We start from the raw sequence: 17,252 nt of genomic DNA, 5'->3' as shown, positions 1-17,252 counted from the left end.
GTAGTTATACAGGTTGTGGTTTCTCGGTCAGATGTGGTCAGTTGGCCAGTTTCTGTTTTTAGATCAGACAGAGGGCAGATGGTCAGTTGGTCAGTTTCTGGTTCCAAGGTCAGACTGCGGTCAGTTGGTCAGTTCCTGGTTTATGGGTCAGACTGTTGTCAGTTGGTCAGTTTCTAGTTTCTAGTTCAGACTGTGGTCACTTGGACAGTTTCTGGTTTCTAGGTCAGTCTGTGGTCAGTTGGTCAGTTTCTGGCTCCTAGTTCAGACTGTGGTCAGTTGGTCAGTTACTGGTTTCTCGTTCAGACTGTGGTTAGTTGGTCAGTTTCTAGTTTCTAGGTCAGACTGTGGTCAGTTGGTCAGTTTCTGGTTTCTAGGTCAGACTGTGGTCAGTTGGTCAGTTTCTGCTTTCTAGATCAGACTGTGGGCAGTTTGTCAGTTTCTGGTTTCTAGGTCAGACTATGGTCAATTGGTCAATTTCGGATTGTCTCGGTCAGTTTTTGTTCCCTTGGACACTTTCTGGTTTCTAGGTCAGACTGTGGTCAGTGGTCAGTTTCTGCTTTCTAGATTAGACTGTGGTCAGTTTTTCAGTTTCTGGTTTCTAGGTCAGACTGTGGTCAGTGGTCAGTTTCTGCTTTCTAGATTAGACTGTGGTCAGTTTGTCAGTTTCTGGTTTCTAGGTCAGACTGTGGTCAGTTGCTCAGTTTTTGTTTTCGAGGTCAGACTGTGGTCAGTTGGTCAGTTTCTGATTTCTAGATCAGACTGCGGTCAGTTTGTCAGTTTCTGATTTCTAGTTCAGACTGTGGTCAGTTGGTCACTTTCGGATTGTTCGGTCAGTTTTTGGTCAGTTGGACTCTTTCTGGTTGGTAGATCAGACTGCGGTTAGTTGGTCAGTTTCTGGTTTATAGGTCAGTTCGTCAGTTTCTGGTTTCTAGGTCAGACTGTGTTCAGTTGTCAGTTTCTGGTTTCGAGGTCAGAATGTGATCAGTTGGTCAGTTTCTGGTTTCGAGTTAAGAATGTTTTTCAGTTGGTCAGTTTCTGGTTTCGTTTTCATACTGTGGTCAGTTGGTCAGTTTCTGGTTTTGAGGTTAGACTGTGGTCAGTTGTTCAGTTTCTGGTTTCTCGGTCAGACTGTGGTCAGTTGGTCAGTTTCTGGTTTCTCGGTCAAACTGTGTTCAGTTGGTCACTTGCTGGTTTCTACGTCAGACTGTGGTCAGTTGGTCAGTTTCTGGTTTCTAGGTCATACTGTGGTCAGTCCATCAGTTTCTGGTTTCTAGGTCTGACTGTGGTCACTTGGTCAATTGCTGGTTTTTACATCAGACTATGGTCAGGCGGTCAGATACTGGTTGCTCGGTCAGAATGTGGTCAGTTGGTCAGTTTCGGATTGTCTCTGTCAGTTTTTGGTCAGTTGGACAGTTTCTGCATGCTAGATCAGACTGTGGTTAGTTGATCAGTTTCTGGTTAATAGGTCAGTTGGTCAGTTTCTGGTTTCTAGGTCAGATTGTGGTCAGTTGGTCAGATTCTGCTTCCAACGTCAGACTGTGGTCAGTTGGTCAGTTTCTGTTTTCTACGTCAGACTGTGGTCAGTTGGTCAGTTTCTGGTTCCGAGGTGAGACTGTAGAACTTTGGTCAGTTTCTGGTTTCTAGTTCAGACGCTGGGTAGTTATACAGGTTGTGGTTTCTCGGTCAGATGTGGTCAGTTGGCCAGTTTCTGTTTTTAGATCAGACAGAGGGCAGATGGTCAGTTGGTCAGTTTCTGGTTCCAAGGTCAGACTGCGGTCAGTTGGTCAGTTGCTGGTTTATGGGTCAGACTGTTGTCAGTTGGTAAGTCACTGGTTTCTATGTTAGACTTTGGTCAGTTGGTCAGTTGCTGGTTTCTAGGTCAGACTTTGGTCCGTTGGTCAGATTATGGTTTGTAGGTCAAACTGTGGACAGTTGGTCAGTTTCAGGTTCTTAGTTCAGACTGTGGTCAGTTGGTCAGTGACTGGTTTCTCGTTCAGACTGTGATTAGTTGGTCAGTTTCTGGTTTATAGGTCAGACTGTGGTCAGTTTGTTAGTTTCTAGTTTCTAGGTCAGACTGTGGTCAATTAGTCTGGTTCGGATTGCCTCGTTTAGTTTTTGGTCACTTGGACACTTTCTAGTTTCTAGATTAGACTGTGGTCAGTTTGTCAGTTTCTCGTTTCTAGGTCAGACTGTCGTCAGATGGTCAGTTTCTGGTTTCTAGGTCAGATTGTGGTCAGTTGGACAGTTTCGGTTTCCAAGGTCAGACTGTGGTCAGTTGGTCAGTTTCTGGTTTCTAGGTCAGACTTTGGTCCGTTGGTCAATTTCTGGTTTCTCGGTCAGACTGTAGTCCGTTGGTCAGTTTCTGGTTTCTAGGTCAGACTGTGGTCAGTTGGTCAGTTTCTCGTTCTTAGTTCAGATTGTGGTCAGTTGGTCAGTTACTGGTTTCTCGTTCAGACTGTGATTAGTTGGTCAGTTTCTGGTTTATAGGTCAGACTGTGGTCAGTTTGTCAGTTTCTAGTTTTTAGGTCAGACTGTGGTCAATTGGTCAGGTTCGGATTGCCTCGGTCAGTTTTTGGTCACTTGGACACTTTCTAGTTTCTAGATGAGACTTTCGTCAGTTTCTCGTTTCTCGGTCAGACTGTCGTCAGTTTGTCAGTTTCTCGTTTCTCGGTCAGACTGTCGTCAGTTTGTCAGTTTCTCGTTTCTCGGTCAGACTGTCGTCAGTTGCTCAGTTTTTGTTTTCGAGGTCAGACTGTCGTCAGTTGGTCAGTTTCTGTTTCCAAGGTCAGACTGTGGTCATTTGGTCAGTTTCTGGCTTCTAGGTCAGACTTTGGTCCGTTTGTCAATTTCTGGTTTCTCGGTCAGACTGTGTTCAGTTGGTCAGTTTCTGTTTTTAGGTCAGACTGAGGTCAGATGGTCAGTTTCTGGTTTCCATGTCAGACTGTGGTCAGTTGCTCAGTTTTTCTTTTCGAGGTCAGACTGTGGTCAGTTGGTCAGTTTCTGATTTCTAGATCAGACTGCGGTCAGTTTGTCAGTTTCTGATTTCTAATTCAGACTGTGGTCAGTTGGTCACTTTCGGATTGTTCGGTCAGTTTTTGGTCAGTTGGACTCTTTCTGGTTGCTAGATCAGACTGTGGTTAGTTGGTCAGTTTCTGGTTTATAGGTCAGTTCGTCAGTTTCTGGTTTCTAGGTCAGACTGTGTTCAGTTGTCAGTTTCTGGTTTCGAGCTCAGACTCTGGTCAGTTGATCAATTTCTGGTTTCGAGGTCTGACTCTGGTCAGTTGGTCAGTTTCTGGTTCCGAGGTGAGAATGTGAACCGTTGGTCAGTTTCTGGTTTTTTGTTCAGACGATGGGTAATTGGACAGGTTGTGGTTTCTCGGTCAGATATGGTCAGTTGGTCAGTTTCTGTTTCGAGGTCAGATAGAGGTCAGAATGTCAGTTTCTGGTGTATAGGTCAGAATGTGGTCAGGTGGTCAGTTTCTGGTTCCAAGGTCAGACTGTGGTCAGTTGTTCAGTTTCTGGTTTCTCGGTTAGACTGTTGTCAGTTGGTCAGTTTCGGGTTGTCTAGGTCAGACTGTGGTTAGTTGGTCAGTTCCTGGTTTATGGGTCAGACTGTGGTCAGTTGGTAAGTCACTGGTTTCGAGGTAAGACTTTGGTCAGTTGGTTAGTTGCTGGTTTATAGGTCAGACTGTGGTCATTTGACCAATTTCTGGTTTCTAGGTAAGACTGTGGTCAGTTGGTCAGATTATGGTTTCTAAGTCAGACTGTGGTCAGTTGGTCAGATTCTGCTTTCTGATTCACACTGTGGTCAGTTTGTCAGTTTCTGCTTTCTAGTTCAGACTGTGGTCACTTGGACAGTTTCTGATTTCCAAGGTCAGACTGTGGTCAGTTGGTCAGTTTCTGGTTTCTAGGTCAGACTTTGGTCCATTTGTCAATTTTTGGTTTCTCGGTCAGACTGTGGTCAGTTGGTCAGTTTCTGTTTTTAGGTCACGCTGAGGTCAGATGGTCAGTTTCTGGTTTCTAGGTCAGACTGTGGTCAGTTGCTTAGTTTTTGTTTTCGAGGTCAGACTGTGGTCAGTTGGTCAGTTTCTGATTTCTAGATCAGACTGCGGTCAGTTTGTCAGTTTCTGATTTCTAGTTCAGACTGTGGTCAGTTGGTCACTTTCGGATTGTTCGGTCAGTTTTTGGTCAGTTGGACTCTTTCTGGTTGCTAGATCAGACTGTGGTTAGTTGGTCAATTTCTGGTTTATAGGTCAGTTCGTCAGTTTCTGGTTTCTAGGTCAGACTGTGTTCAGTTGTCAGTTTCTGGTTTCGAGGTCAGACTCTGGTCAGTTGATCAATTTCTGGTTTCGAGGTCAGACTCTGGTCAGTTGGTCAGTTTCTGGTTCCGAGGTGAGAATGTGGACCGTTGGTCAGTTTCTGGTTTTTTGTTCAGACGGTGGGTAATTGGACAGGTTGTGGTTTCTCGGTCAGATATGGTCAGTTGGTCAGTTTCTGTTTCGAGGTCAGACAGAGGTCAGATGGTCAGTTTCTGGTGTATAGGTCAGAATGTGGTCAGGTGGTCAGTTTCTGGTTCCAAGGTCAGACTGTGGTCAGTTGTTCAGTTTCTGGTTTCTCAGTTAGACTGTTGTCAGTTGGTCAGTTTCGGGTTGTCTAGGTCAGACTGTGGTCAGTTGGTCAGTTCCTGGTTTATGGGTCAGACTGTGGTCAGTTGGTAAGTCACTGGTTTCTAGGTAAGACTTTGGTCAGTTGGTTCGTTGCTGGTTTATAGGTCAGACTGTGGTCAGTTGGTCAGATTCTGCTTTCTGATTCACACTGTGGTCAGTTTGTCAGTTTCTGCTTTCTAGTTCAGACTGTGGTCACTTGGACAGTTTCTGGTTTCTAGGTCAGTCTGTGGTCAGTTGGTCAGTTTCTGGCTCCTAGTTCAGACTGTGGTCAGTTGGTCAGTTACTGGTTTCTCGTTCAGACTGTGGTTAGTTGGTCAGTTTCTAGTTTCTAGGTCAGACTATGGTCAGTTGGTCAGTTTCTGGTTTCTAGGTCAGACTGTGATCAGTTGGTCAGTTTCTGCTTTCTAGATCAGACTGTGGGCAGTTTGTCAGTTTCTGGTTTCTAAGTCAGACTATGGTCAATTGGTCAATTTCGGATTGTCTCGGTCAGTTTTTGGTCCCTTGGACACTTTCTGGTTTCTAGGTCAGACTGTGGTCAGTGGTCAGTTTCTGCTTTCTAGATTAGACTGTGGTCAGTTTGTCAGTTTCTGGTTTCTAGGTCAGACTGTGGTCAGTGGTCAGTTTCTGCTTTCTAGATTAGACTGTGGTCAGTTTGTCAGTTTCTGGTTTCTAGGTCAGACTGTGGTCAGTTGCTCAGTTTTTGTTTTCGAGGTCAGACTGTGGTCAGTTGGTCAGTTTCTGATTTCTAGATCAGACTGCGGTCAGTTTGTCAGTTTCTGATTTCTAGTTCAGACTGTGGTCAGTTGGTCACTTTCGGATTGTTCGGTCAGCTTTTGGTCAGTTGGACTCTTTCTGGTTGATAGATCAGACTGCGGTTAGTTGGTCAGTTTCTGGTTTATAGGTCAGTTCGTCAGTTTCTGGTTTCTAGGTCAGACTGTGTTCAGTTGTCAGTTTCTGGTTTCGAGGTCAGAATGTGATCAGTTGGTCAGTTTCTGGTTTCGAGTTAAGAATGTTTTTCAGTTGGTCAGTTTCTGGTTTCGTTTTCATACTGTGGTCAGTTGGTCAGTTTCTGGTTTTGAGGTTAGACTGTGGTCAGTTGTTCAGTTTCTGGTTTCTCGGTCAGACTGTGGTCAGTTGGTCAGTTTCTGGTTTCTCGGTCAAACTGTGTTCAGTTGGTCAATTGCTGGTTTCTACGTCAGACTATGGTCAGGCGGTCAGATACTGGTTGCTCGGTCAGAATGTGGTCAGTTGGTCAGTTTCGGATTGTCTCTGTCAGTTTTTGGTCAGTTGGACAGTTTCTGCATGCTGGATCAGACTGTGGTTAGTTGATCAGTTTCTGGTTAATAGGTCAGTTGGTCAGTTTCTGGTTTCTAGGTCAGATTGTGGTCAGTTGGTCAGATTCTGCTTCCAACGTCAGACTGTGGTCAGTTGGTCAGTTTCTGTTTTCTACGTCAGACTGTGGTCAGTTGGTCAGTTTCTGGTTCCGAGGTGAGACTGTAGAACTTTGGTCAGTTTCTGGTTTCTAGTTCAGAGGCTGGGTAGTTATACAGGTTGTGGTTTCTCGGTCAGATGTGGTCAGTTGGCCAGTTTCTGTTTTTAGATCAGACAGAGGGCAGATGGTCAGTTGGTCAGTTTCTGGTTCCAAGGTCAGGCTGCGGTCAGTTGGTCAGTTCCTGGTTTATGGGTCAGACTGTTGTCAGTTGGTAAGTCACTGGTTTCTATGTTAGACTTTGGTCAGTTGGTCAGTTGCTGGTTTCTAGGTCAGACTTTGGTCCGTTGGTCAGATTATGGTTTGTAGGTCAAACTGTGGACAGTTGGTCAGTTTCTGGTTCTTAGTTCAGACTGTGGTCAGTTGGTCAGTGACTGGTTTCTCGTTCAGACTGTGATTAGTTGGTCAGTTTCTGGTTTATAGGTCAGACTGTGGTCAGTTTGTTAGTTTCTAGTTTCTAGGTCAGACTGTGGTCAATTAGTCTGGTTCGGATTGCCTCGGTTAGTTTTTGGTCACTTGGACACTTTCTAGTTTCTAGATTAGACTGTGGTCAGTTTGTCAGTTTCTCGTTTCTAGGTCAGACTGTCGTCAGATGGTCAGTTTCTGGTTTCTAGGTCAGATTGTGGTCAGTTGGACAGTTTCGGTTTCCAAGGTCAGACTGTGGTCAGTTGGTCAGTTTCTGGTTTCTAGGTCAGACTTTGGTCCGTTGGTCAATTTCTGGTTTCTCGGTCAGACTGTAGTCCGTTGGTCAGTTTCTGGTTTCTAGGTCAGACTGTGGTCAGTTGGTCAGTTTCTCGTTCTTAGTTCAGACTGTGGTCAGTTGGTCAGTTACTGGTTTCTCGTTCAGACTGTGATTAGTTGGTCAGTTTCTGGTTTATAGGTCAGACTGTGGTCAGTTTGTCAGTTTCTAGTTTCTAGGTCAGACTGTGGTCAATTGGTCAGGTTCGGATTGCCTCGGTCAGTTTTTGGTCACTTGGACACTTTCTAGTTTCTAGATGAGACTTTCGTCAGTTTCTCGTTTCTCGGTCAGACTGTCGTCAGTTTGTCAGTTTCTCGTTTCTCGGTCAGACTGTCGTCAGTTGCTCAGTTTTTGTTTTCGAGGTCAGACTGTCGTCAGTTGGTCAGTTTCTGGTTTCTCAGTTAGACTGTTGTCAGTTGGTCAGTTTCGGGTTGTCTAGGTCAGACTGTGGTCAGTTGGTCAGTTCCTGGTTTATGGGTCAGACTGTGGTCAGTTGGTAAGTCACTGGTTTCTAGGTAAGACTTTGGTCAGTTGGTTCGTTGCTGGTTTATAGGTCAGACTGTGGTCAGTTGGTCAGATTCTGCTTTCTGATTCACACTGTGGTCAGTTTGTCAGTTTCTGCTTTCTAGTTCAGACTGTGGTCACTTGGACAGTTTCTGGTTTCTAGGTCAGTCTGTGGTCAGTTGGTCAGTTTCTGGCTCCTAGTTCAGACTGTGGTCAGTTGGTCAGTTACTGGTTTCTCGTTCAGACTGTGGTTAGTTGGTCAGTTTCCAGTTTCTAGGTCAGACTATGGTCAGTTGGTCAGTTTCTGGTTTCTAGGTCAGACTGTGATCAGTTGGTCAGTTTCTGCTTTCTATATCAGACTGTGGGCAGTTTGTCAGTTTCTGGTTTCTAAGTCAGACTATGGTCAATTGGTCAATTTCGGATTGTCTCGGTCAGTTTTTGGTCCCTTGGACACTTTCTGGTTTCTAGGTCAGACTGTGGTCAGTGGTCAGTTTCTGCTTTCTAGATTAGACTGTGGTCAGTTTGTCAGTTTCTGGTTTCTAGGTCAGACTGTGGTCAGTGGTCAGTTTCTGCTTTCCAGATTAGACTGTGGTCAGTTTGTCAGTTTCTGGTTTCTAGGTCAGACTGTGGTCAGTTGCTCAGTTTTTGTTTTCGAGGTCAGACTGTGGTCAGTTGGTCAGTTTCTGATTTCTAGATCAGACTGCGGTCAGTTTGTCAGTTTCTGATTTCTAGTTCAGACTGTGGTCAGTTGGTCACTTTCGGATTGTTCGGTCAGTTTTTGGTCAGTTGGACTCTTTCTGGTTGCTAGATCAGACTGTGGTTAGTTGGTCAATTTCTGGTTTATAGGTCAGTTCGTCAGTTTCTGGTTTCTAGGTCAGACTGTGTTCAGTTGTCAGTTTCTGGTTTCGAGGTCAGACTCTGGTCAGTTGATCAATTTCTGGTTTCGAGGTCAGACTCTGGTCAGTTGGTCAGTTTCTGGTTCCGAGGTGAGAATGTGGACCGTTGGTCAGTTTCTGGTTTTTTGTTCAGACGGTGGGTAATTGGACAGGTTGTGGTTTCTCGGTCAGATATGGTCAGTTGGTCAGTTTCTGTTTCGAGGTCAGACAGAGGTCAGATGGTCAGTTTCTGGTGTATAGGTCAGAATGTGGTCAGGTGGTCAGTTTCTGGTTCCAAGGTCAGACTGTGGTCAGTTGTTCAGTTTCTGGTTTCTCAGTTAGACTGTTGTCAGTTGGTCAGTTTCGGGTTGTCTAGGTCAGACTGTGGTCAGTTGGTCAGTTCCTGGTTTATGGGTCAGACTGTGGTCAGTTGGTAAGTCACTGGTTTCTAGGTAAGACTTTGGTCAGTTGGTTCGTTGCTGGTTTATAGGTCAGACTGTGGTCAGTTGGTCAGATTCTGCTTTCTGATTCACACTGTGGTCAGTTTGTCAGTTTCTGCTTTCTAGTTCAGACTGTGGTCACTTGGACAGTTTCTGGTTTCTAGGTCAGTCTGTGGTCAGTTGGTCAGTTTCTGGCTCCTAGTTCAGACTGTGGTCAGTTGGTCAGTTACTGGTTTCTCGTTCAGACTGTGATTAGTTGGTCAGTTTCTGGTTTATAGGTCAGACTGTGGTCAGTTTGTCAGTTTCTAGTTTCTAGGTCAGACTGTGGTCAATTGGTCAGGTTCGGATTGCCTCGGTCAGTTTTTGGTCACTTGGACACTTTCTAGTTTCTAGATGAGACTTTCGTCAGTTTCTCGTTTCTCGGTCAGACTGTCGTCAGTTTGTCAGTTTCTCGTTTCTCGGTCAGACTGTCGTCAGTTGCTCAGTTTTTGTTTTCGAGGTCAGACTGTCGTCAGTTGGTCAGTTTCTGGTTTCTCAGTTAGACTGTTGTCAGTTGGTCAGTTTCGGGTTGTCTAGGTCAGACTGTGGTCAGTTGGTCAGTTCCTGGTTTATGGGTCAGACTGTGGTCAGTTGGTAAGTCACTGGTTTCTAGGTAAGACTTTGGTCAGTTGGTTCGTTGCTGGTTTATAGGTCAGACTGTGGTCAGTTGGTCAGATTCTGCTTTCTGATTCACACTGTGGTCAGTTTGTCAGTTTCTGCTTTCTAGTTCAGACTGTGGTCACTTGGACAGTTTCTGGTTTCTAGGTCAGTCTGTGGTCAGTTGGTCAGTTTCTGGCTCCTAGTTCAGACTGTGGTCAGTTGGTCAGTTACTGGTTTCTCGTTCAGACTGAGGTTAGTTTGTCAGTTTCTAGTTTCTAGGTCAGACTGTGGTCAGTTGGTCAGTTTCTGGTTTCTAGGTCAGACTGTGGTCAGTTGGTCAGTTTCTGCTTTCGAGATCAGACTGTGGGCAGTTTGTCAGTTTCTGGTTTCTAGGTCAGACTATGGTCAATTGGTCAATTTCGGATTGTCTCGGTCAGTTTTTGGTCCCTTGGACACTTTCTGGTTTCTAGGTCAGACTGTGGTCAGTGGTCAGTTTCTGCTTTCTAGATTAGACTGTGGTCAGTTTGTCAGTTTCTGGTTTCTAGGTCAGACTGTGGTCAGTGGTCAGTTTCTGCTTTCTAGATTAGACTGTGGTCAGTTTGTCAGTTTCTGGTTTCTAGGTCAGGCTGTGGTCAGTTAGTCAGTTTCTGATTTCTAGATCAGACTGCAGTTTGTCAGTTTCTGGGTTTCTAGATAAGATTGTGGTCAGTTGGTCAGTTTCGTTTTGTCTCGATTTGACTGGGGTAAGTAGGTCAGTTTCTGTTTTCGAGTTAAGAATGCGGTCATTTGGTCAGTTGCTGGTTTCTACGTCGGACTGTGGTCAGTTGGTCAGATACTGTTTGCTCAGTCAGACTGTGGTCAGTTGGTCAGTTTCATGTTGCCTCCTTCAGACTGTCGTCAGTCGGTCAGTTTCTGGTTCCTGGGTAAGACTGTGGTCATTTATTCAGTTTCCTGCTGTCTTGGTCAGTTGGTCAGTTTCATGTTGTCTCGGTCAGACTGTGGGCAGTTGGTCAGTGTATGGTTTCTCGGTCAGACTTTGGTCAGTTGGTCAATTCCTGGTTTCTGAGGCAGACTGTGGTCATTAGGTCAGTTTCTGGTTTCTCGGTCACATTGTGGTTAGTTGGTCAGTTTCAGTTTCGAGTTAAGAATGTGGTCAGTTGGTCAGTTGCTGGTTTCTGCGTCAGACTGTGGTCAGTTGGTCAGATACTGTTTGCTCGGTCAGACTGTGGTCAGTTGGTCAGTTTCGGATTGTCTCGGTCAGTTTTTGGTCACTTGGACACTTTCTGGTTTCTAGGTCAGACTGTGGTGAGTTGGTCAGTTTCTGGTTTATAGGTCAGTTCGTGAGTTTCTGGTTTCTAGATCAGACTGTGTTCAGTGGTCAGTTTCTGGTTTCGAGATCAGATTGTGGTCACTTAGTTAGTTTCGGTTTGTCTCGGTCTGACTGGGGTCAGTAGGTCAGTTTCTGTTTTCGAGTTAAGAATGTGGTCATTTGGTCAGTTGCTGGTTTCTATGTCAGACTGTGGTCAGTTGGTCAGATACTGTTTGCTCAGTCTGAGTGTGGTCAATTGGTCAGTTTCATGTTGCCTCCGTCAGACTGTGGTCAGTCGGTCAGTTTCTGGTTCCTGGGTAAGACTGTGGTCATTTATTCAGTTTCGTGCTGTCTTGGTCAGTTGGTCAGTTTCATTTTGTCTCGGTCAGACTGTGGGCAGTTGGTCAGTGTATGGTTTCTCGGTCAGACTTTGGTCAGTTGGTCAATTCCTGGTTTCTGAGGCAGACTGTGGTCATTAGGTCAGTTTCTGGTTTCTCGGTCAGATTGTGGTTAGTTGGTCAGTTTCAGTTTCGAGTTAAGAATGTGGACAGTTGGTCAGTTTCTGGTTTCTGCGTCAGACTGTGGTCAGTTGGTCAGATACTGTTTGCTCGGTCAGACTGTCGTCAGTTTCAGTTTCTGGTTCCCAGATAAGACTGTGGTCATTTGGTCAGATTCTGGTTTCTCTGTTAGACTGTGTCAGTTGGTCAGTTTCGTGTTGTTTAGGTCAGACTGTGGTCAGTTGGTCATTTCCTTGTTTCTGGGTCAGACTGTGGTCAGTTGGTAAGTCACTGGTTTCTAGGTAAGACTTTGGTCAGTTGGTTCGTTGCTGGTTTATAGGTCAGACTGTGGTCAGTTGGCCAATTTCTGGTTTCTAGGTCAGACTGTGGTCAGTTGGTCAGTTTATGGTTTCTAGGTCAGACTGTGGTCAGTTGGTCAGTTTCTGCTTTCTAGATCAGACTGTGGTCAGTTTGTCAGTTTCTGCTTTCTAGATCAGACTGTAGTCACTTGGACAGTTTCTGGTTTCCAGGTCAGACTGTGGTCAGTTGGCCAGTTACTGGTTTCTCGTTCAGACTGTGGTTAGTTGGTAAGTTTCTGCTTTCTAGATCAGACTGTGGTCAGTTTGTCAGTTTCGGATTGTCTCGGTCAGTTTTTGGTCCGTTGGACAGTTTCTGCTTCTGGAACAGACTGTGGTCGGTTGGTCAGTTTCTGGTTCCAAGGTCACATTGTGGTCAGTTGGACAGTTTTTGTTTTCTAGGTCAGATTGTGGTCAGTAGCTCAGTTTTTATTTTCGAGGGCAGACTGTGGTCAGTTGGTCAGTTTATGGTTCCACGGTCAGACTGTGGTCAGTTGGTCAGTTTCTGTTTTCTAGTTCAGACTGTGGTCAGTTGGTCAGTTTCGGATTGTCTCTGTCAGTTTTTGGTCAGTTGGACAGTATCCGCATGCTAGATCAGACTGTGGTTAGTTGGTCAGTTTCTGGTTAATAGGTCAGTTGGTCAGTTTCTGGTTTCTAGGTCAGACTATGTTCAGTGGTCAGTTTCTGGTTTCGAGGTCAGACTCTTGTCAGTTGGTCAGTTTCTGTTTTCTCGGTCAGACTGCGGTCAGTTTGTCAGTTTCTGGTTTCTAGGTCAGACTGTGGTCAGTTGGTCAGTTTCGATTGTCTCTGTCAGTGTTTGGTCAGTTGGACAGTTTCTGCATTCTAGGTCAGACTGTGGTTAGTTGGTCAGTTTCGGATTGTCTCTGTCAGTTTTTGGTCAGTTGGACCGTTTCTGCATGCTAGATCAGACTGTGGTTAGTTGGTCATTTTCTGATTAATAGGTCAGTTGGTCAGTTTCTGGTTTGTAGTTTAGATTATGTTCAGTGGTCAGTTTCTGGTTCCTAGATCAGACTGTGGTCAGTTGGTCAGTTTCTGGCTTCTAGCTCAGAATGTGGTCATTTGGTCAGTTTCTGCTTTCTCGATCAGACTGCGGTCAGTTTGTCAGTTTCTGGTTTCTAGGTCAGACTGTGGTCAGTTGGTCAGTTTCGGATTGTCTCTGTCAGTTTTTGGTCAGTTGGACAGTTTCTGCATGCTAGATCAGACTGTGGTTAGTTGATCAGTTTCTGGTTAATAGGTCAGTTGGTCAGTTTCTGGTTCCGAGGTCAGACTGCGGTCGGTTGGTCAGTTTCTGGTTCCAAGGTCAGACTGTTGTCAGTTGGTCAGTTTCTGTTTTCTAGGTCAGACTGCGGTCAGTTTGTCAGTTTCTGGTTTCTAGTTCAGACTAAGGTCAGTTGGTCATTTTCGGATTGTCTCGGTCAGTTTTTGGTCCGTTGGACAGTTTCTGCTTCTGGAACAGACTGTGGTCGGTTGGTCAGTTTCTGGTTCCAAGGTCACATTGTGGTCAGTTGGACAGTTTTTGTTTTCTAGGTCAGTCTGTGGTCAGTAGCTCAGTTTTTATTTTCGAGGTCAGACTGTGGTCAGTTGGTCAGTTTATGGTTCCAAGGTCAGACTGTGGTCAGTTGGTCAGTTTCTGTTTTCTAGTTCAGACTGTGGTCATTTGGTCAGTTTCTGGTTCCTAGATCAGACTGTGGTCAGTTGATCAGTTTCTGGTTTCTAGGTCAGACTGTGGTCATTTGGTCAGTTTCTGCTTTCTCGATCAGACTGCGGTCAGTTTGTCAGTGTCTGGTTTCTATTTCAGACTGTGGTCAGTTGGTCAGTTTCGGATTGTCTCTGTCAGTTTTTGGTCAGTTTGGCAATATCTGCATGCTAGATCAGACTGTGGTTAGTTGGTCAGTTTCTGGTTAAAAGGTCAGTTGGTCAGTTTCTGGTTTCTAGGTCAGACTATGTTCAGTGGTCAGTTTCTGGTTTCGAGGTCAGACTGTGGTCAGTTGGTCAGTTTCTGGTTCCAAGGTCAGACTGTTGTCAGTTGGTCAGTTTCTGATTTCGAGGTCAGACTGTGGTCAGTTTGTCAGTTTCTGGTTTATAGGTCAGACTCTGGTCAGTTGGTCAGTTTCTGGTTTCTAGGTCAGACTGTGGTCAGTTGGTCAGTTTCTGCTTTGTAGATCAGAATGTGGTCAGTTTGTCAGTTACTGGTTTCTAGGTCTGACTGTGGTCAGTTAGTCAGTTTCCCATTGTCTCGGTCAGTTTTTGGCCAGTTGGACAGTTTCTGGTTTCTAGGTCAGACTGTGGTCGGTTGGTTAGTTTCTGGTTTCGAGGTCAGACTGTGGTCAGTTGGTCAGTTTCTGGTTCCAAGGTCAGACTGTGGTCAATTGGTCAGTTTCTGTTTTCTAGGTCAGACTGTGGTCAGTTTATCAGTTTCTGCTTTCTAGGTCAGACTGTGGTCAGTTGATCAGTTTCTGGTTCCTAGTTCAGACTGTGGTCAGTTGGTCAGTTACTGGTTTCTCGTTCAGACTGCGGTTAGTTGGTCAGTTTCTGGTTTATAGGTCAGACTGTGGTCAGTTGGTCAGTTTCTGGTTTCTAGGTCAGACTGTGGTCAGTTGTTCAGTTTCTGCTTTGTAGATCAGAATGTGGTCAGTTTGTCAGTTACTGGTTTCTAGGTCTGACTGTGGTCAGTTAGCCAGTTTCGGATTGTCTCTGTCAGTTTTTGGCCAATAGACAGTTTCTGGTTTCTAGGTCAGACTGTGGGTAGTTGGAAAGGTTGTGGTTAAATGTCAGACTGTGGTCAGTTGGTCAGTTTCTGGTTTCTAGGTCAGACTGTGGTCAGTTGGTCAGTTTCTGTTTTCTAGGTCAGACTGTGGTCAGTTGGTCAGAGTCTGTTTTCTCGATCACACTGTGGTCAGTTTGTCAGTTTCTGCTTTCTAGGTCAGACTGTGGTCACTTGGACAGTTTCTGTTATCTAGGTCAATCTGTGGTCAGTTGGTCAGTTTCTGGTTCCTAGTTTAGACTGTGGTCAGTTGGTCAGTTTATGGTTCCTAGTTTAGACTGTGGTCAGTTGGTCAGTTACTGCTTTCTCGTTCAGACTGCGGTTAGTTGGTCAGTTTCTGGTTTATAGGTCAGACTGTGGTCAGTTGGTCAGTTTCTGGTTTCTAGGTCAGACTGTGGTCAGTTGGTCAGTTTCTGCTTTCTAGATCAGACTGTGGTCAGTTGGTCAGATTCTGGTTTCTAGATCAGACTGTGGTCAGTTGGTCAGATTCTGGTTCCTAGTTCAGACTGTGGTCATTTGGTCAGTTACTGGTTTCTCGTTCAGACTGCGGTTAGTTGGTCAGTTTCTGGTTTATAGGTCAGACTGTGGTCAGTTGGGCAGTTTCTGGTTCCAAGGTCAAACTGTGGTCAATTGGTCAGCTTCTGCTTTCCAGATCAGACTGTGGTTAGTTTGTCAGTTTCTGGTTTCTAGGTCAGACTGTGGTCAGTTGGTCAGATTCTGGTTCCTAGTTCAGACTGTGGTCATTTGGTCAGTTACTGGTTTCTCGTTCAGACTGCGGTTAGATGGTCAGTTTCTGGTTTATAGGTCAGACTGTGGTCAGTTAGTCAGTTTCTGGTTTCTAGGTCAGACTGTGGTCAGTTGGTCAGTTTCTGCTTTGTAGATCAGAATGTGGTCAGTTTGTCAGTAACTGGTTTCTCGGTCTGATTCTGGTCAGTTAGTCAGTTTCGGATTGTCTCGGTCAGTTTTTGGCAAGTTGGACAGTTTCTGGTTTCGAGGTCAGACTGTGGTCAGTTGGTCAATTTCTGGTTTCGAGGTCAGACTGTGGTCAGTTGGTCAGTTTCTGCTTTCTAGATCAGACTCTGGTCAGTTTGTCAGTTTCTGCTTTCTAGGTAAGACTGTGGTCACTTGGACAGTTTCTGGTATCTCGTTCAATCTGTGGTCAGTTGGACAGTTTCTGGTTCCTACTTTAGACTGTGGTCAGTTGGCCAGTTACTGGTTTCTCGTTCAGATTGCGGTTAGTTGGTCTGTTGCTGGTTCTAGGTCAGTTTGTTGGCAGTTCGTCAGTTGCCGATTGCTAGATCAGTCTATGTGCAGTTTGTTACTTTTTGGTTGCGAGCTCATCCTGTAGTCCATTGGTCAGTTGCTGGTTACTTGATCAGACTGTGGTCAGTTCCGTCAGTTTCTGGTTTCTCGGTCAGACTGTGGTCAGTTGGTCAGTTTCGGTTTGTCTCGGTCAGACTGTGATCAGTTGGTCAGTTGCAAGTTGTCTCGGTCAGACTCTGTTCAGTTGGTTAGCTTCTGGTTTCTAGGTCAGACTGAAGTCAGTTGGTCAGTTTCTGGTTCCTAATTCAGACTGCGATCATTTGGTCAGTTACGGTTTCTAGCTCAGACTATGGTCAGTTGGTCAGTATCATTTTTCTATGTCAGACTGTGGTCAGTTGGTCAGTTGCTGGTTGCTAGATCAGACTGTGTTCAGTTGGTCAGTTTCTGTTTTCTCGGTCAGACTGTCGTCAGTTGGTCAGTTTCTGGTTTCTAGTTCAGACTGTGGATAGTTGGACAGGTTGTGGTTAAATGTCAGACTGTGGTCAGTTGGTTAGTTTCTGGTTTTATGTCAGAGTGAGGTCAGATGGTCAGTTTCTGGTTTCTAGGTCAGACTGTGGTCAGTTGGTCAGTTTCTGTTTTCTAGGTCAGACTGTGGTCAGTTGGTCAGTTTCTTCTTTGTCGATCAGAATGTGGTCAGTTTGTCAGTTACTGGTTTCTAGGTCTGACTGTGGTCAGTTAGCCAGTTCCGGATGTCTCGGTCAGTTTTTGGCCAAAAGACAGTTTCTGGTTTCTAGGTCAGACTGTGGGTAGTTGGAACGGTTGTGGTTAAATGTCAGACTGTGGTCAGTTGGTCAGTTTCTGGTTTTATGTCAAACTGATGTCGGACGGTCAGTTTCTGGTTTCTAGGTCAGACTGTGGTCAGTTGGTCAGTTTCTGCTTTGTAGATCAGAATGTGGTCAGTTTGTCAGTTACTGGTTTCTAGGTCTGATTCTGGTCAGTTAGTCAGTTTCGGATTGTCTCGGTCAGTTTTTGGCAAGTTGGACAGTTTCTGGTTTCGAGGTCAGACTGTGGTCAGTTGGTCAATTTCTGGTTTCGAGGTCAGACTGTGGTCAGTTGGTCAGTTTCTGCTTTCTAGATCAGACTGTGGTCAGTTTGTCAGTTTCTGCTTTCTAGGTCAGACTGTGGTCATTTGGACAGTTTCTGGTATCTCGTTCAATCTGTGGTCAGTTGGTCAGTTTCTGGTTCCTAGTTTAGACTGTGGTCAGTTGGTCAGTTACTGGTTTCTCGTTCAGATTGCGGTTAGTTGGTCAGTTTCTGGTTTATAGGTCAGACTGTGGTCAGTTGGACAATTTCTGCTTTGTGGATCAGAATGTGGTCAGTTTGACAGTTACTGGTTTCTAGGTCTGACTGTGGTCAGTTAGTCAGTTTCGGATTGTCTCGGTCAGTTTTTGGCCAGTTGAACAGTTTCTGGTTTCTCGGTCAGACTGTGCTCGGTTGGTCAGTTTCTGGTTTCGAGGTCAGACTGTGGTCAGTTGGTCAGTTTCTGGTTCCAAGGTCAGACTGTGGTCAATTGGTAATTTTCTGTTTTCTAGGTCAGACTGTGGTCAGTTGGTCAGTTTCTGGTTTCGAGGTCAGACTGTGGTCAGTTGGTCAGTTTCTGCTTTCTAGGTCAGACTGTGGTCAGTTTGT

This window comes from Pristiophorus japonicus, unplaced genomic scaffold (genome assembly GCF_044704955.1).
Source record: "Pristiophorus japonicus isolate sPriJap1 unplaced genomic scaffold, sPriJap1.hap1 HAP1_SCAFFOLD_37, whole genome shotgun sequence".
Taxonomy (NCBI): domain Eukaryota; kingdom Metazoa; phylum Chordata; class Chondrichthyes; family Pristiophoridae; genus Pristiophorus; species Pristiophorus japonicus.
The sequence above is the reverse complement of the archived record's forward strand: the minus strand, read 5'-3'. Positions refer to the sequence as shown.